Source organism: Saimiri boliviensis, chromosome 10 (assembly GCF_048565385.1).
Source record: "Saimiri boliviensis isolate mSaiBol1 chromosome 10, mSaiBol1.pri, whole genome shotgun sequence".
Classification (NCBI taxonomy): Eukaryota; Metazoa; Chordata; class Mammalia; order Primates; family Cebidae; genus Saimiri; species Saimiri boliviensis.
In genome coordinates, this window is record NC_133458.1 from 60,290,243 (window position 1) to 60,311,604 (window position 21,362).

The following is a 21,362-nucleotide window of genomic DNA, read 5'->3' on the forward strand; positions in this document are numbered from 1 at the left end:
AATTTGGAAAAAATAAACATATTTCAAATTGGAATATTATGTTACTATAGTTTTCAAGTATTTAAAATATTTCTAAGGCATGAAGATATGCATGGCTAATTTTGCAACAGTGCAAAAATGAACATGCATTTGGTCCAATTTCTAGTCTCATTCCCATGAACTTAAAATTGGAAATAAGTACTCACAGATATTTCCAGATTGACTATTTTAGAAACCACATGGAAGTTCTGGAAGGTGAAAAATCTGACTTTTTTTATGATGAGCTTTCATCAGGGAACACTGACAAATCTAATCTTGTGTACTTCATCATTTATAAGGAAAAAACTCTATTTTTTAAATTAGACTGACAAGTGTTTATCTTACCATGTATTTTATATATAACTGATATCATTACCAAACAGCATATTGTCCTATCTTTGCATTCTTGGCATTAAAACACTTTTTATATACTTCATAGAGAATGCTGCATTAATAGAAGTGGTGCAATTAATTTGAAAAACCAGCCATTAATTTTGACTGGAAAATTTCTAAAGACTCATGCCAATCACTATAAAATGAAATAAATAAAAATCACAATTTTATTGAAATTGAAAGAAAGCAAAGAGAATAGTGTATTTATAGTCTCTGGTTTAGACATCTGTAAAATAGTGCAAGCTTGTGTCATGTTCTCTTGAACAAAAAAATACATTTTGTCATATATTCAGTTTGGGATTCAAATGAAATGCTAAAGGTACATACACTATTCTAGTCATTTATGGTAATAGAATGCTGAAAGGCTTTAGGAGGAATTTCTATACACATCACAATTTGGTCACCGAAAAGACCCTGATACAATTACAATTCTTCTTCATCTCATGCAATTTAAACTGTCATTTACCATTTCTGGGGGAGAATATTAATAGCACTGTACAGTAGGAACTATTGACACATATGTATTGGGAAATATATATGGAAAAATTTGCTCAGTGTCACATCAAATAATCATTTATTAATTACTTCAGAATATTTTTTAAACATCTTTTTGTGAAAGGTTTTTTGCTAGGCAATGGAGGTTCATTGTTAAATGGAAAAAAGGCACAGTTCTTGCCTGACAGCAGCCATATGGTCACACAAGGTTGAAAACACATGGGAGTAGTATTCAGACATTTTTATGCCCAAGGATAGCATAAACAAGAAGAACTAACTAAATAATTCATGGATATGCCAGAGAAAATCATTTGGCAGTTGACTTAGCATATTACATATAGACCTGTTTTATGGGAATGGCTTTTTTTTTTTCTTTGAGGGTCGAATGAGTATGAGCATCATAGATCAAGACTATTGCTTTCTAAAAAATGTGCATGTTAAAATAAATGAATAATTTAGGGGAGAATATTTTCCTTGTATTTTTTTTTATCTCCATGATCTTGCTCACTCTTGGCCCACTGTCTGCAGACATGCAATTCATACACTATTACACACCATGTGCAGTGTACTGAATCCTCCCCAGACATCCTTCCTTATTAAAAATTCACATCAGCACTTTAAGAGGCAAGTTTAAGTTTTAATCCATCTTAGCATCTTTCCCAATTCATCTCGAGCCTGCATTTCCATAGCAATTATTTTCTGTACAATCATTTGGTTCAAGAGAGGAACTAACAGTGATTCCTACAATAGGCTCTCTGGAGACAGATTGCTTGGGACAAAAGCTGAGTCTTATTTTGCTAAGTGTTACCTTAAGCAAATGACATAGATCTTGGTTTCTTGGGAGGAGTAGGTAAGAAAAATATTCAACTCAATGCCTACAACATTAAAAACCACTTTTTCCTACATTTTGTTGCCTATTTTTCTTTCCCTTTTAAATTGTTGTTTCTGTACTTATCTAAGAATTCCAAGAAAATTATCTTTGAAAATCAATAGTGTTAAAAGATTTATAATAACAACAGGAATAAAACTAGTTCTTCGCAGGCCTCTTTCCAACTCACCTACTTTATTCCTCTCTCATGGTGCAATCATTCAGCTGTATACCATTGTGATCTACGGCATATAGTTGAGAAATTTGGCCAATACAACAGTTAAATATTTGTCCATAAAACAATAAAGGAATCTCTTGTTTAATACAAACTAAATCATAAAATATAGCTAATATATAACAATATATAATATTTATAATAAAATAAAATTAAAATATAATAAAATCAATAGGTAAAGTTAAACATTTTAAGTAACTCTTACCATAGTAGAAAAGATGGTTCCTACTAATAAAGGCAGTTTCTTTCTCATTTTCCTAAAAAACAAATTATGTCAGAGTATTACAATTTGATTGGAATTTTTATTAAGGAGCTCCAGTGCCAACACAGCCCACTAGAGCTGTTCGAAGTTGGGCTAGGTTTGTGAGATTTTCCTAACCCACATATAGGCTGATTGATAACCCCATATCAGTCAGTCATTGGATGCAGGCAGCAGTGGAAGGAACATAACCTTGGGGGAAGTGGTCTGCTGCTGCTGAGGCAATGCTGAAGGACCTGGCAGCTGTTGACAATAGTCTGCAGCTCTGATAGGTCTCTTTTTAAAAGAGATAGACCCAAAGCTTCTCTTTGACTTCTGGGGTAGCTTTTGTAATCTTTACAAAACATTAAGTTGTTTCAAGAAACACTTTAAGACCATGAGAAATACCTTGGCAAGATCAATTGAATATTTAAGAAGAAATTGTTGATAGGTGACAAATTAATGGATTTTATTTTATGGAAATGTGCTTGTTATTTTTGAGGTCATTATTTGATTTGGGAAGCAGATCTTAAAATGAATGACTATGTTCTACGTTATGGCTAGAAATAAATATACTATGGAAGCCTAGTGACTTGGATTTTTAAACAAATTAAAGAAATTTATGCAACAAAAAATGAGATGAAGTGTTTGTCCTGACTTCAAGGAATGAATTTTAATTCTAGTTTTTGTTAAGTGGTCGTTCCAGATTTATAGTTCAACAATTCCTCCACAAGGCTGCCAAAGGCTATTGTGGAGTTCTGCTTCTGCTATTTTCCAAAGGATATTGGAAGGCTTATGGCTGCAATCAATTGTATTTTTTTTTTTTGGTTCAGTGAATTGGAGACCCATTAATCATATGATTTTGGAACCAGAATTGAGAATTAAGAGCATGAAATGAAGTGTGCAAAATGGTAGTCCACAAGTGAAAACTCCCTGCTGATAAATTTTGTTTTTTCCACTTGTATTCACATACATTATAAAATACTTGCTATTAAGTTGAATTAGTTGCTCTTCTCTTATCCACTCTGGGGAAGAATTTTATTTTCCCAAGCGAGACATTAGTATTGGCCATATAACTGTTTTGTCATGTGAAATGTTACTGACATATTTTGGCTTTAAGAACCACTGGATAATTTGCCACATTCTCTTTTCTCTCTGCTGCAACTCAATCACCCTATGACGTGGAGCACACAAGCACAGAGCTGCAGGGAACCAGTGATGGCCATGTAGGATGGACGAGAAATACGTTTTGTTGCTGTAAGCCATTAAAATTTTCAAATTTTTTTTGTTACTACCACATTACTTCATCTATTTATATGGATTTGCCAACATTTAATACCTCAGAACTATAACTTCTGGTCTAATTAGAATGTCTGATTATTTCACTGCTGGTTAGTGGTTACTTCTTTAAGTAAGCAGTGCATTCTCCAGTTCGCCAAAGTGCCCACAGAGCTTTTAGCTACTTATCTGTACCCAATAGAAAAGCATATTTGTAGCTCTGACCTAAGACTTCCCTGATCAACTGAACCCATTCCATATAAATGTGAATTTAATCTGTATGTGTATATACAAACACAAATGTAGACATACACTAACTCATCACAGTATTACTTGAAACTCTAGAAAATTTCTATTAACATTAGAAATAAAATAATTATGTCTATTACCATTACTACTTAACATTTTATTGAAAATATTAGCCAATTCACAAAAGAAATAAAAGGATTTTAAGCAAAAATTATTAAGGTTTACAGGAATGCAACTATGAATAAATTCTAAGAGATTTAGTTATGTAGCTATTAAAATTGATGAGATAACTAATGTCTTATAGAAAGAAATATACCAAAACCCATAGTTTTCTAATCTATTAACATAAATAGTAGTACAATACAATAAAAATATAAATTTACAAGAGGAAATACTATGGAATTCCTTGAAGAAAAATTTAAAGATATTCTCATCAACTAGTTTATATTTTAATATAATTTTAACTAAAATTCAAATATTATTTTAGAAAATATGATAAAATTATTCTAAAGTTCTGGCATACTACTGAGAGAATACAAATGTAACAGCAGCAAGAAAAATTATAGAGAAAATTAATGTCATTATATATCAAAAGTTAAAATAATCAAAATAAGTGTGGTAATATCTTAAAAGAGAAGGCAGTGAAACAAAAAAGAGAAGCTCTGAAAGTGAGAAAATTTAGTATGTGCTGCAGATGGAAATTTTTAGAAAATGGTGAAATGAGTAAATGTAGTATGATTTTATAAATCTGTAGTTACCTGAGGAAAAAATCATAAAGGTTAAACTCAAATACATAAAATAAGAAAGAAAAATGTAAAATTATCAAAATTCTATGACAAAAGCATCATAAACATAATCAAAGGAAAACTAATAATCTGAAAAATGTTTACATAAAGTGTTCATATTTTCAAAGTGAAGAAGGTTTTTATAAATCTATTTTAAAATGCACACCCCAAAAGAAAAAGAGACAACATGAATAATTCCAGTAGTCAAGAATCTTTCTGCATTGATATAAAAAAACCCAACATAAATTAGCTTGAATAGAAAGGGGATGTATTTGTTCATTTAACTGGAAAACCTACATGTAGCTGGATTCAACTGTTTAAGCTATAACTTCTGAATTTTTTCCCATCGCTTAGTTTTATTTTCCTATATGTTGGCTTCATTTTCAGACAAGCTCTTTTTCCATAGTGGCAAAGTATCAGGGGTACATAACCCAACCTTTTTTTAAAGCTATTCCAAAAGTAAAAGGGCTTTCCATCAGCAAAACATAAAATAAGCTCTAATTTGCCCTTGGGCCATGTGCCAATTGTAGACTAATTACAGAAGTAAAATATGAGTTCTCTGGACACAGAGAGGGGAACAATATACACCAGAGCCTGTCAGGGGGTAAGGGGCAAGGGGAGGGAGAGCATTAGGACAAATACTCATGTATACAGGTCTTAAAACCTAGATAGCAGGTTGATAGGTGCAAACCACTCTGGCACATGTATACCTATATAACAAACTTGCACATTCTGCACATCTATCCCAGAACATTTAAAAAAAAAGACGAGTTCTCTGATTGATCAAGCATTGGTAACACGAATCCTTGTATGTGACATCAGTTCGCCCAAGCCAAGTGGCCTGAATGAGCCAGGAAGTCTGACTTATCTAAGAAAATACAAGTTCTGTTCCTAGAAAAGTGAAGGGTAGCTCAGATGACAAGGACCTGTCCAAGTATAAATATGGACAAGAATGACAATTTAGTTCAATTTTTTTCATTTTGATTTATAGAACTAGAAAAAATAATATCTATTAAAAATCTGTATTAAAAATAATGAAAAAAGCTCCTTAATGCATCCCTAGTTCCTTGCTGAGGCATATTGAAGTTTTGTATACAGATGCTCCTGGGCTTATGATGAGGTTCCACAGCAAGCGGGAGATACAGTAAGTCAAAAATGCATGTAACACTCCTATCTACTGAACATCACAGCTTAGCCTAACCTGCCTTAAACACTCATACTCTGCTACAATTGGGTAAAACCATCTGGCAATACAGTATACTCTCCACATACTCTGCTACAATTTGGTAAAATCATCTGGCAATACAGTACACTCTCCAGAGTATACAGTGTACTTTCCGAATCACTTGGCTGACTGGCCCAGTGTCACCAGAAAGCATCCTACTGCTTTCTGCTGACAGCTGATGCCTTCACACCGTGGTAAAGTTGGAAAATCACTAAGTGGTACGTACCATTGTAAGTCAGTGACCATTTGTATAATGCTTCATGAGCGGAGATCTGCCAGTCAGAAAGAGTGAGTTTCAGGTCCACTGCCAAATTTATACTATTAGCCTGGTGAAGGAAACACAGGAGCATCTGGATTTTACCTGCTACTGTGTAAGAGAATTCTTGCTGCCCTACAATTGCATACTCTGTGTTCTATATCTTATTGTGTCCCTAGACCACTCTGAAGATGGACTGGAGCTGGGCATTAAATGCATGTTATTTAATGTATACCGAGAGAGAAGTAACAAAAGAAGAAAGAAAAATAGAAATAGATGAAAGATGATAATATGAAACAGTAATAAAATAACTGTGAATTAATGTAAAGCTGAAGTATTTTCCACTTATTAGGTTGTAATGGTTTTAAAATTTATGTTGTTCTAATTGGGTGAGAGTATAGAGAAATAGCCTCTCATGTATTGTTCAAGGTATTTTAAACTGGTGGTATTTCTACAAAGCAATTAGGCCTGAATTTATCAGTTTTAAAAGTAGTTTTAAATTATTAATATTTATTTCTCTAAAATATCACTGTTTACTCTTGGAAAATTTGTATCTATAGAAATATATGTATATGAATGTGTATATGTTTAAATATAAAATAAATGCTTCAGTAATTATTCATTGAAGGTAAAAATTAAACATATATATATATGTATATATGAAACACTTGGTTAATCTACATTACATTTCCATGACAGAAATGCTACTATTTTCTTAAGTTTGAATCTGAGTACTGCACATTTTGATAGTAGATATTTAGAGTTCATTTTGGAGAAAGAGTGCTTACCTATAATTTTACATAGACATTTCCAAAAATATTTTCTAAAAGGGATTTGACTTTTTTACTCAAAAAATGCATGCGTCATTAGTCAATTACCCTCCACATACTTTGAGAGAGGCTATATTGTCAAAATTTTAAAGATGTACACTAAAAAAAGTGTATTGTTAGTAGACTTCACATTGTGAAAAAAAGAGCATCTGGGTAATATAATATGGCCTCTATTATAAATTTATGAGGTGATATTGAAAATAAAATTCATGTTCTGACCATAAAATGCTAAAATCACACAGAGTTTAATGAAACACATGTATTATATAATACAGTTCATGTATATTATTTGGTATCCACATAGTAAGCCTCACATCACTGCTTTTTTCCCACTATATTGAAAAAGACAAATGTAAATTATATTAATAGCTATTATAGAAATACTAACTCATAAACCCATAACATTATATAAACACTATGCTAACAGTTCATTTTGCATAAAAATTTTGACAATTAAATGCAGATGACAGCTTAACTTCAGGGTAATCAACGAACTGAGACAAATCAGGTACACATGAAATATTATTTTAGCAGAAATTTAAAACTAAAAAGTTGTAAATTTTAAATGAACATTTTCTTTACTGTTAAAGTGAAACCAAATTGGTTTTTATCAAGTGAAGTTTTCTTCAATTAATTTTTCAAAAGAGTGAGTCTGAGAATCTTATGAAATAATTTTTTTTCCCTGAAACCTAAAAAACAAAAAAAAAAAACAAAAAAAAATCCTTTCGTTTCTAGGATGTTGGGGCATCTTCATAACAGTTTTAGTATAAATTACTGAAGAAATAATTTTGTTTCCAGTCCAGGTTTTGGAGACCAGATTATCATTAACCTGGAACAAATGGAATTTGGGTAATTTTCCTCACTGTGCACTTACTGAAATTTTATCTTCATATTCAGTTATGATTGAAGGATATGATGTTATTCCTTGAACAGTCAAGAAGAAATTGTTGGGTTATTTTTCTAGATGCTGCTTCTAAGAATTAGTCTGCTCACCTGGTTAACCCCAGCATTACCTATGTTTCCAAATACCACTGCCCATAGAGAGCACACATGCTTTCCCACCTATTGCTCTCTGTGATCAAAGTTTACATTTCATTCACTGTTCATTATTCTCTTACAGAGTTATGTCTTATTTCAGAGTGTCAGTTGAAATTCTTTCATTACGAGCCAAATTGTTTCTTTGAAAACTTTTTCGAAGGCATTGGAATAAGCATGTAATCCAGTTTTGAATGAACAACTGAAATAATGTCTTAAGTTCCAATTTCTAATTCAGGTGCACATGAGACACCTACTTTAAAACTATTCCTTTTTATAAAGGTATTATACAAATTAGGTACAGTGGAGTCCCTGATTGAGATGCCTCTCACATAGAACAGTGATTTTTAACCACTATTATTGCTTCTATGCTCCTTCCAAATATAACAGGTACTCCTCCTTCTCAGTGTTGCCACATCCTCTAGGGAAGGGAATCTTGGAAATGCCAGGATTACTAGGGAATTGGAGTAGGGCATATCTGGTCATCTAGTAATAGTGATATTTATCAAATACTTCTTATTCCCTGGCACTTTGTTAAGCACTTATATAAAATTTATGTCTTTTACTAAATATAATGCACAAAACAATCTCTTAATTTGAGCACCAATATGAAATCAATTTTTCTAGGAAAATCAGTTTAGCAAAATTAATTCACCCATGTTGAAAATTCGTGCCTGGCTGGGTCATAATTCATACTCACAACTGTCTGTCTCCAGAGGCACTGCTCTTATCCACCATATTTCTTTACTTTGACAGTAACAATATTCTGTGTTCTTGGTGATGTATACAGTGCTAGGGGAGAATAGAACAGAGAACCATTTTTTTTCTCTAAGACAGTGCAGAATAAATTGTGTATTTCAAAAAGAAAGCAATCTTATTTGTGTCATTCACCATACATTAATTGTTTCCTAATAGCAATGGCATCTGAATAGAATCTTAGGATACTTAGAAATTTCACATAAGGAAAAAAAAAAGCCATTCTATTTCAAGATAAAATTATGCCATGAGAAAAGATGCAGGCATGATTCATGAAGCATTATAGTCACTGAAGGAAGAAAAATAAATTTTGTTTGTGATGGGTCATTGTGGCTATTGGTTTTTGCTTGCTCTCTCTTTATGAACCTTAGCACTTCACCTAGGGGGTGGGAGGATGATACATTCACAAATAAAAATTACGATGCAATTTGATAAGTCTAGAATAAGTCTGCTTAAAATACAAACATGATCACCAATGGAAGAGTCATTAACTCTTCTTGATAGAGCAATGTGTTTTTTTTAATGTGAGAATATTTGATTATTTTTATATAGAATACAAGGAAAAGATCATTCCAAAGAGTGGTTACATGAGCAAAAACGTAAGTTGAAGTAGGATTTTGGATGGAGAGAATGCCTAAAATATCTTATATATTCAGACCGTGTGTGGGATTATGGGATGGTGAGAGACAAGGACTGATAGATAGGCAGAGTTCTGTTGTGAGAAACCTGGTATTTGAGGAAATAGCATCAGATTTGTTTTAGAAAGTACGGCAGTGTGGAGTCTGTGAAGTGAGAGAGAAGTAGAGCAGAGAAACCAATTGAGTGGAAGATTAATACAGTAGCACAGATTTAAGATAGTGAATCTATCACTAGGACTGGCATCAGAAATATGTGATGCAAAAGCGAGTATGAGGTACATGGACATATGGTGGGTCACAGGAAGAGGGATTGGTAGGTTGATAACATAAAGCGTCAGTTGTACAGGAACAGGGTAAGCATCCAGGGCCCTCTTGAAGGGATGTGCCTATGGACAGCTCCTGGGAATCTTGTGAGAGTGTGGTACCCAACTTGTGAGCACTGTGCCTCCCTGTGCTGAGGCCCACACTGCTGCTTTTCCCACTGCTGTTGAGAGTGCATATCCCATCACCTGCAGTTAGTACATTGCTTGCTGACTTTTCAGCATAAATGATCCCTTTTCAGCATAATAAGTACATTTTCCAAGATTTTGCTTTGTCCTCACTAGAATTACCCTCATGCGGCCAAACCTTATATTGTTTCAAGACGGTCACAATCCCCAGAAAATCAGAAGGTGAATCCTGGACTCCCAAAAAATGTATGAAAAGGAAAACCTGTCTTCAACATCCCCACCCAAGTATATTAAATAAAATCAGTTTGAGTATTTGTCCCTGAACCAAGAGAGTGGAGAAGCACTCCTCTATTGAATTCAAATAGGAATGAATCTATTTTTAAAAAGGAGAGAATAATAACTTGACATAGTTTTAATGAAGAACCATTGTTACAATACATATGAAAGCGAAGATATTTTGAAGAATTACACAAACACAGAGTTTTGTTATTATCACTTATTTGACAACTATAATCCATGTATTTCTTTTGCTGTATTATCTCCAACTGAACTGAAAAGATTCCAGAATGATAGTTGATTTGTGAATTATGCTGAATTATGCCTCTTTGTTTCCTATGAGCTTTTATCCCCCTGCTTTATACTGTGGGGTTCTCAGTTTGTATTTGTTGACTCATCACAGGAAATCTTTAAATGTGTTTGGTGGCAAAATATCTTGGAAGTTAATATTAAGGAAAATATGAAGGAAAACTTTGACTTTACCTGTCACTACTATAAATACTGAGTCATATTATAAAATGCTCAAAGAAAGTCTCTTTGACATTGCCAAGAAAATAAAGACAGTGTTAGCATAAAATAATTTCTGGTTTCCTAAGAATGACACCTAATTTTAAAATTCAGTTCTAAGTTAAAAGCGAACTTGTTTTAAATGTCTTTCTTGATAAGAAAGACACCACTTGCTGGCAAAGCAGGAGTTCATAAGTGGTTTGATCTCATCTCATTGCATTAATTAGAAGGAGGTAGAAGATAATTTTTACAGTTTAGTTCAAAACATTTAAAAAACTCGTGGATTTTCAATTTTTTATGAAGAATAAGACAGAAAGAGACATGGATTCATAATTCCAAGCCCAGTGTCTTTTGTATAATTAATTATGCGATTTGACTTTGAATGCAGTTTAGACTTTAAATTTAGTTCTCTACTAATCGTTAGTCTTCATTTAAAATATTCTAATTGTGCCAGGGAGGGTAACATAATATATAACTAACTGTTATTTTTCTCTTTCACATGCATGCATGTGTACACACACATACGTGTACACACACACACATACGTGTACACACACACGCACACGCACACACACACACAAAATGCCTAAAAATTCCCATTCATAAAAGGGGAGAATGGAAGACACACAGTGGATATCTGTCTATTGCAATTCTGAAATCTCACTGGGAAGACATTGTCAAGGTCTCCAACCTCAAGCATGGGATGTGTATTAAACTGTCTTAAGCTCTATTTCATTTCCTATATTAAGCTCAAATTCATTTTCTTGTATTAAGCTCTAATTCATTTTTCTAGAAGGAATTATTTTGTCCACTTTTCTTTTTGGCTCTTTGATTCACCACACACTTGTAAACTCATTCTAGTCCTTTATTCTCTTTGGCCACATCTTAAATAAGTGTTAGAGAGACAACCTTCCTCTGGGCTATGGAACATTCAGGCTGTGACTCATGCTGTTGGAAAATTGGAATCTCAAAGTTATTATTAATTATTTACATATTTGTTTTAGTTCGGAAACAGTCAAATTTCTGACTTTCTGACAATAAAATTTTCTAAAATCAGGAGAGCTGCTGATTTGTTTTATTCTAATTTTACATGTACCAGTAATCACATACTCAGAGTTCTTTTCCAGATGTGGCTCTCAAATTTCTTTATTTCATTGCTTTTCACCAACTTGCTTACCTGTTACATTAATGGTAAACACCTATTTAGGAAAATGACTGGGAAACCATGCCTAAGCTTAATAGTTTCAGCATTGATTTACTATATTTATTTGAGACATTTCACTGGATCTTGTTCAATCCCTTTAAAATTTTATCACCAACTGCTAGGAGTCTTATAATGAGCTAGCTTTCCTAACTCTGGAAGGTACAGAATTTCAGGATTCTATTGCCTTTTATTTCAACTTGCCAAATGGCCAATTTATTCTTAAATTGACCTCTTCCTTTTGATGGTAACATTTTTGTTAATCTATAATGTTCAAAATATATTAATTCAGTATAAATATACTAAGACGCTAATTATACTCCTATATATTTTTTCCAACCATATCCCCTACAGTTTCCAGATGAATAGGTACATTGCTTTCAAGATACTGCATGCAAAAGTTTTATCAAATGTTTGCGTTTGCAAAATATGGGTCATCATCTTTCTAAATTTCAGTGTCAGGATTCAAACTGCCTTTTTCCTGTTCATTAAACTATAATATATATTTTAGGTTTTTGTTACAGCTATAGCTTTCATATAATATTGATTTATGAATTAGGTTAAAGTTATGTGATGGTTAAAAATAAAGCATGATGTCCTAGTAGCTTAGTAACAACAATGTTTTATTTCTTGCTCTTGTCAAGACTGTATTGATCTGATGTGTATTGGAATTGACACTCTTGGGCAATTGTCATGGACTGCATGTTCATGCCCCCTTGCCAATTCCAAATGTTGATCTTCTAACCTCCAGTGTGATGGCAAGGTTTTTGGGAAGTGATTGGGACATGAGAGTGGAGCCCTCATGAATGGGATTCCTGTTTTTATAAGAGGCCAGGAAGCTAGCTCATTCCTTTTCCGTCATGTGAGAATACAATGAGATGCTGGTAGTTGCAACCTGGAAGAAGGTCTTTTCTATAATCCAACAGTGTCGGCACCCTGATCTCAGACTTCCAGCATCCAGAACTAAGATTAATTAAATTTTGTTGATTAAAAGTAAATCAGTCTGTGATATTTTGTTATAGTAATCTAAACTGACTAAGACAGCAGTTTACCTTCAAGCAAGTACTCAGAAATTCAGTCTCTTTTCAGGTTACAATCCTGGAAACTTAAAGTCATGGCTCCTAAAAAGGATCAAAAAGGGATCCTGGAGACAGACCACAAAGTATGTATATTATTATCATCCACTTCCATTGGTCAGAATCAAGAAATCTACTCAATCCAGTTGCAAGAATGTGGAGTCATTCTGTGTTTCCCAAACGAATAATTTGATGAAGATCGAGGCAGTATGAGGAATATTATCTTCTGTTATTTTTTTCAAAAATACAAAAAGAATCTCAATATATAGTCTGACAAATGCTTATTAAAGATTATCTAATTAATTTAAAAGACCAGACTTCTTCACCTCTCACAAACTGTCATTAAAATAATATCACTCTTACAATTTCCTAAAAATAAAACAACTTTTTCATTATTCCTAGTGACATCAATTTTCATTTTGTCCACTCCTCTCTTTCAGCATATCATTATGAACATTTACTTGACCTTAATGCTTAACTAATGCTCTTGCATTTGGGGAAAGAAGATTTCACCTTTCTTCTGTAAAACTTCAGAGTTTGCAAGTGGGAAAATTCCTAGGAAAAAATGGATGCCTTTTTTTTTTTTTTTTAAACGGAGTTTCACTCTTATTACCCAGGCTGGAGTGCAATGGTAGGATCTCGGCTCACCGCAACCTCCACCTCCTGAGTTCAGGCAATTCTCCTGCCTCAGCCTCCTGAGTAGCTGGGATTACAGGCACGCGCCACCATGCCCAGCTAATTTTTTGTATTTTTAGTAGACACGGGGGTTTCACCATGTTGACCAGGATGGTCTCGATCTCTTGACCTTGTGATCCACCCGCCTCGGCCTTCCAAAGTGCTGGGATTACAGGATTGAGCCACTGCGCCCGGCCTAAAATGGATGCCTTTTTAAGAAGCGATTCCTTAACCCCTTGATCCTTTTTTTTCGTTAGAGGGAATCGATAATTTTATGGTAGCAATAATCATTAATTGTTTTGATTTGCCATGACCCAAAGCAAGTGTTGGACAATATTCAGTCCCCAAGGTTTTACGTTATATGGGAATATCCTTTGGAAATAGTTGCTAGATTTAGTATATCTTACTCCCACTAGACTCTGAGGTTTGGAAAATGCCAGGGATTGAGTCACAAATCAGTCATCATTATAATTTTGAGATCCGAATCTTTGTCAATCCCATAAGACGGTAAAGGTCACCCGTAGAGTGTGAATCCTCATAACTGCAAGTCTGTAAATTATTTTTAGTGTAGGGCCTTAGAGATACTGACATAAATGGGAGCATCAGTGTGGTTCTAAATCTGTTCAAACTTTCTGGTTTCTTTGCACATTCCAACTATGATCCAAAGTTCTAGATTTTGGCTTCTGGAATGGAATTCCCAAGAATTTCTCAGTTTTCTAGTAACAAATACTCAATACCAGCAATCTCAAAGTAAGTGTGCTTACTTGCAAGATCCCAGGTAGATACCCTGGGGATCAGATCTCCATTGATGGCACAGGGAAGAGCTAGCATAATCTTGGTTGCATTGAACTCTTCGCTTTCCAAAGTACTCTGATTTCATGGCTTAATCTTGAGATTGGTATAAATTCATAAATGTGTTTTATGTGTATGAATGCATATGTGTGTGTGCACACCATTTTTTCAACAGATTGAAAGTCACAGTAAAAGGGTACACTCAGCTTTGGTCTCAAATGATTATTTAATCTTAGGCCCTAAAGTCCAGATTACTTCCAAAATGTAGTAATTGTAAACCAAAGAGGTCTGTGATTGAGTTATTTCAATATGATTTTTAAAACTCTAAAAAAAAATAATTACCAATAAGTACAAATTTTGCTGACATTTCTTAAAAATAATACTAAAAGGAAAGGCCATACCAATCTGGGCTGGACCTAGGAGAATACTTGTGGACTCATTCAGTTTTTGGATGCATGAACTAGATGCTTATCAAAAATGAGAAATGGTAAGGTTTTTATTTTTATAAGTAGAAGGTTTTATTACCATTATCATTTCTACTGTTTCCACTTCTGACTTTTTAACTTTTAACTCATGTTATATATTTTATTCAATCATTTTACAGTGCAGGTATCTGACAAATGTATTCTTAGATTATGAAAGCTTTTAAATCTAGTTTTACTAGAGATGATGACATACTTAGTGATCTAGAATATTTCATAAAAATAAAGTTCCATATACTTTTATGTTTGCAAAATGCATAGAATTTTTGCAAATTCAATTACATGCATCAATTTATCTTCTAAAAATTCCCTATCTTGTTAATACAGCAGTCTCTTGGCATCTTTGGGGGATTGATTTCAGTAACACTGTGGATACCAAAATTTCCAGATGCTCAAGTCCTTTATATGAAAATGTGTAGCATTTGCATAATATAACCTATGCACATCCTCTGTGTACTTTCAGTCATCTCTAGATTACTTATAATACCTAACACAATGCTGACATATCACTTCATTCAGTTGGATTCAGTGAAGTACTTGGTGACAGCAAATTTAAGTTTTGTTTTCTGGAACTTAGTATAATTTTTTTTCTTCAATATTTTCTCTCTGCAGTTGGGCTGAAGGCATGAACATGAAACCCACAGATAAAGAGGGCCAACTGTATCTACTTTGCTAGATTAAAAAAATAGTGCTGGAGTATCACGGTACTTACAGACTATGAAGGTCTGCATCTATGAAGGAATGGCCAATATCAATAGCATAGCATTAAATAAGATCTCCTTCCATACTATGAATTGTACATTGGCTTCTTTTTAATGCTAGTAAATCAAAACATATTGAAAGTGATTTTCAACATTTATATCTGCTGCACATTTATAAGAATACTGATGTCAAAAGCAACGTATTTCCAAGAGAAATACCTTTCACTGGGCAAGTGTGGGCAAGGCCCAAGAGTCTATGTTAATATTATTCTTTCAAGTGTTTTTAACGTATGTAAACATGACCTTTTATTGACTCATTTAAGACTCCTAGTGGAAATCTTATAGAACATGTTACAATAACTAATCTTTAGGGATTCAAGTGGGTAATTACTCAACTAAATAAAGTGATTGCTTTTCTAATCTGCTCTTGTAATGTTTAGTTAACATGCTCAAAACAAAGCACACAGTGACACTGTTTCTTGTTTCCTTTTTCTTATGAGTCTCATGGGACCATCAATGAATTCCAACAGTGCTGTTATAAACTGGATCTTAAAGACGCATTATGTTTGAAGTTCTGTGCAAATATCAAAAATGTGAAGCAGAGAAAACATTTTAAAACATTATTCTAATATTTCATTTGGCAGAGCAATTTTTAAATACTCTGAGAAAAAGCATGTTTTCTCCATGATTTTAAATGTATAATGGAAAGCCATACTTCCCCATTAGGCCAAGAAAGCATAAAATACTCAGTTTGGAAACAAAATCATCACAGATACTCTTCTTGCCTATCTGACAGAGAGACACTTTCTGGAAACTTCAGGTATCAGTACTGCATGCACATTTCTTTTAATGAATATTCTGGAAATATATCCTCACTGTCACTGAAGATCCAATATCAAAGTAGAGATATGAGCTGGGTAAGGCTGGAGAGTTTTGGATCACACTGCTAGAGTGGAAGAATCCCACTGGGTGGCTGTGAACGTATTCTGACACTTGTTCAGAGGTACATAAAATGAAACAAAAAGTTTGCTTTGGTAAACTCTAAATGTATGGTGACAGAGATAAAACATCATAATATCAAGTTGGTGCAAAATTAATTACAGTTTTTGCCATTAAAAGTAATGACATTTACTTTTGCAGCAACCTAATAGCAAGCACACGCGAATATCCATAGTTTGACTCCCGAGTCTGGGGCATTTACTCAGGATTACTCTGGAAAATTTGGAAAATTGCTATCAGTGTATTCTCTGTCAGTACTACAGGCTCAGGGAGCCTCTTATGTTTTCAGGGCTTTGGGCTCTCCCCTCATATGTGTTTTTGTGAGAAATCTCATTTATTCATGTGATCCTTACTACTACATATAAACTCAGAACTTCCCCCGTCTCTGAACTCCAGACTAGGCCTTTTTGTTGGTGTCTCATTGTACTTCAAAATGAATATGCCTAAAACCAAATTCCTTGTCTTTGCATCTTCATCTTACCAAAGCCCCACCACTTGTTCCCTCTTCTTCATCATTCAGCTTTTGGTGTCTTTTTTAGATGGAGTTACGTTCTTGTTGCCCATGCTGGAATGCAATGGCACAATCTCTGCTCACTGCAACCTCTGCCTCCCAGGTTCAAGCAATTCTCCTGCCTCAGCCTTCCCGAGTAGCTGGGATTACAGGCATGCGCCACCACGCCCAGCTAATTTTGTATTTTTAGTAGAGATGGGGTTTCTCCATGTTGGTCATGCTGGTCTCGAACTCCCAAGCTCAGATCATCCACCTGCCTTAGTACCTCAAAGTGTTCAAATTACAGGCAGGAGCCACTGCAGCTGGCCTCTTCATCCTCATTTTACTGGATGGAATGTATTGGAAACTTTTCTGTTCAGGGTGGGGAGTGTTAATTCTACATTATTATGTGTAAGGTATTATTCACTGTCCACTTTAAATATAATTGGGTAATGGTTTTTAAAAAGCCAGTTCCACCTTTGCTAACCATTTTTTTTTTTTTTTTTGAAACAGGTTCTCACTATGTTGTCCAGGCTGGCCTTGAACTGCTGGGCTCAAGGAATCCCCTTGACTCAGCCTCCTGGGTAAGTGGAACTACAGGTTTGTGCCAATAGGCCTGGCCCTCTTGCTAACTTGTTAACGTACTATCAATTCTAGGGAAGCATTGCTATCTAACAAAATTTAATAATAAATATAGCTTTAAATTTTATTCATCATAATTTTGACCATGGTAAGTGTATAGTTATTTTCATATGACTTTAAATATTAGATCTTAGAGGAAGGATAAGGTCAGGAGAAATAACTAATGGGTACCAGGATTAATATCTGGGACACAAAATAATCTGTGCAACAAATCCCCGTAACATGAGTTTACATATATAACAAACCTGTACATGTACCCCTGAACTTAAAATAAAAGTGAAAAAGTTAATGCTTTATAATAATTGGGTGGGGTCAATAGACAAGAACTTCATAACTATGTTAATATTTTCATAATCTAGGCTATATAATTTCCTACACTATCCATGGAAGTAAAGGGAATGACCACATTTCTTAACTTAGGTATAGAGAAAAAAATTCTTTAAGCACAAAACAAACTCACACGTACACAAATGCACACATTTCTGCTTATAAAGTAGATATGTAATTCTCTATCATTTACCAAATTTTCAAATCAAAGTCAGCATTATTTATCCACATCTTATTAAATAATTTTGTGTTTAATGGAAATTCGGGGCAATAATTATATTTCTACATATATTATTAAATAAATTCAATAAATATCATTTGCTTTCTCATCAAAAACTAACAAATTAGGTTTTTTCTTTGAGTAAATGGAAAACAAATGGTTATGGATTCTACCATAACCACATGAAACTTTTTTGTACATGTAGTGTTATCTTCTAAGATCCTGAAGTTTTACAAACCAAGTCATACACACATCAGTGTATTCTGAAAGGAAAATAAATTAAATAAAATAATCCATGGAGTACCTAAGTACACTACACATTGAATAACACTATTAGTACAGTATGTGTGTTTCAAAACAGTTCAGTACTTTTTAAAAAAAAGTGTCAACTTTTGAAATTCTTAAATGTGGAGCCATTTTCACTTAGGAGCTGACCTCAGCAGTTCTCATATGGTCCTGCCCTTCTCTGTTTTTTAAATATATATATATATATATTTGAAATAACTAAAGAAATATATATTATATTATATTATACTAAAGAAATATATATTATATTTAAAATAACTAAATAGTAAAATATATGTATTTAAAATAACTATTATATATAAAATAGTTTTTTTTTTTTTTTAATTTTTGAGACAGGGTTTCACTCTATCATCCAGATTGGAGTTCAGTGCCACAATCACAGCTCACTGCAGCCTTGATCTCCTGCCCAATCAATCCTCCCACCACAGGCTCCTGAGTAACTGGGATTACAGGTGTGTGCCACCACATCTGGCTAATTCTTATATTTTTTGGTAGAGAAGGGGTTTCACCATGTTGCCCAGGTTGGTCTCAAACTCCTGGGTTTATGTGATCCTCCCATCTCAGCTTTCCAAAATATTAGATTACAGGTATGAGCCACCACGCCTGGCCTATAATAGTTATATTAGTATCTGTCTAATTCTTTGCAAGCAGAGAATTTTTTATTTGCAATCAGGGATTTGTATTCATATTTATTCCCCTGTACCATATACTACCCTTCGTGACACACAGTAGCTTCTCAATAAATATTTGTTTGTATTGAATTTGGTTTATAAACATTTCAGGTTTGAAGGTGTGATATTCCCAGTTTTCTGTTTCTCACATTGTAGAAGAAACAGAATGAGACTCTCACATCTATCACCATAATCAAGGGAGTAATCAATTCTTGTTGCTAAGGAAGAACAACTGCTGGACAGACTGGTTAGCCTAAAAATGGAACCAAATATATTTGGGGGTATTTTATCTTATGTTTAATAGGGGGATATATGTAGAAGGCCACTCACTTTTAGATAGTATGTCTTAATAATACATCACTGTCCTCTTTATATGATGAATATTAAAATATAAACTATGTCATTTTATAAATCATATTGACAGACTAATCAAACTATATAATTTTAAACATTATATAGTTTATTTGGATGTTTATAGAAAATAATGACATTTAGTAAAGACTACATTTTCATATTTCAAGTTTTAATTGCTAAGTGCTTTACTTATGAATTTTATAAATATTTTAACCGTTTTATAAATTTTTTAGTATGTGTCATAAAAAATTGATTTTTTAAATCTTGAATCCCACTTGGTTATTATTTAGATGAAACCAATACTTTCATTTTTATATCTAGTGCATATTTTAAAAATATAATTATTCTGTTTTTTTTTTTTTTTTTTTTTTGAGACGGAGTTTCGCTCTTGTTACCCAGGCTGGAGTGCCATGGCGCGATCTCGGCTCACCGCAACCTCCGCCTCCTGGGTTCAGGCAATTCTCCTGCCTCAGCCTCCTGAGTAGCTGGGATTACAGGCACGTGCCACCACGCCCAGCTAATTTTTTGTATTTTTAGTAGAGACAGGGTTTCACCATGTTGACCAGGATGGTCTCGATCTCTTGACCTTGTGATCCACCCGCCTCAGCCTCCCAAAGTGCTGGAATTACAGGCTTGAGCCACCGCACCCGGCCCAATATAATTATTCTTGCTACTCCTTTTTTAAATTATGATTTTACTAAATACAATATATTAAAATTATATTCAATAAGGCAAATGAGTACATCAAAGTATGGATAGAAGAAACAGAAAGATTTTAGAATACTAAATTAATTGCATATTTAGTTGTGACAACAAATGTTTATAATTATCATTGGTAGGCGTAAAGAATGTTATTAGGGCCTCCCCTCAATGCAGGCCAGAATGACTCATGACTCCCATACGAAAAACTTTCTGAAAATAGTAATTCACTTCTCCAAAAGCAAGAGCAAAGGAAAACTAAGACTGTATATTCTTGTCTATTTCATTGCTTTTTTTCCCTTTTTAAGAAGTAGCTGTAAAATAGTGAGTGAGCTTAAGACAACAAGTTAATTTAAGAAGGAAAAAAGACACTTGGATTGAAATACCTTGAATCCCCATCAACATTTTTATTATTTACATTCTTTTTCCTTATTTGGTGACCTTCAGATTTAACTCTTATAGCAAAATCCTACAAAAATGGGAAAGTAGCAACAGGAAATTACTAGGGAAATCCTTTAAAAGGTAATAGAATCTCTTTCACTTTTTAAAAAACTTGTGGTATTGTTTGATTTTTCTCATAGCTTTTCTGTTGGTTCTGTGAGGAGTGCTTTCTTTTTTCCTTCTTCCTTGCCCTCCTTTTTCTTTCATGCTCAAAAGCAGTGTAGCATATGCCAATTTCCACTCCACCTGCCTGCCTACCTGTGGTGATATTGGCCTCCAAGGCTATAGTTGCTCCCATGAAGGTGCTTAGACCACAGAGACATTGTCTCAGAACTGCTGATGCCATATTCCATCACTCCTGAAAATACCAGAAAGTTATACTACCACCTTGTGCACTGAGTTTCACCCAGCAAGTTAAGTGAAAGAAACTTTTTAAGATGGTTTTTTTTTTTTATCTGATCTCATCTATACTTAGCCACCAATCAAGAACATGCCATGAAGACTGGACAAGAGGAAATTCTGAGCAGCAGATAAAATTATTCCAGTCACACTAGCCCAGGTGCATGGCTCTTTGTTGAGAATAGTCTTCCTTCCTGTAGGAGAAGTAGACGTTCATAGAAAGCCCAACATTTCTTCCTGCAAACTGAATCTTGGTGGACTCCATGATCATTTTTTTGAGGGTGCTTCTGTGTCTGACTCCTTTGATGGTTAATTTTGTCTGCCAAGTTGGTACAGCTGCTATAAGTAAAATTGTT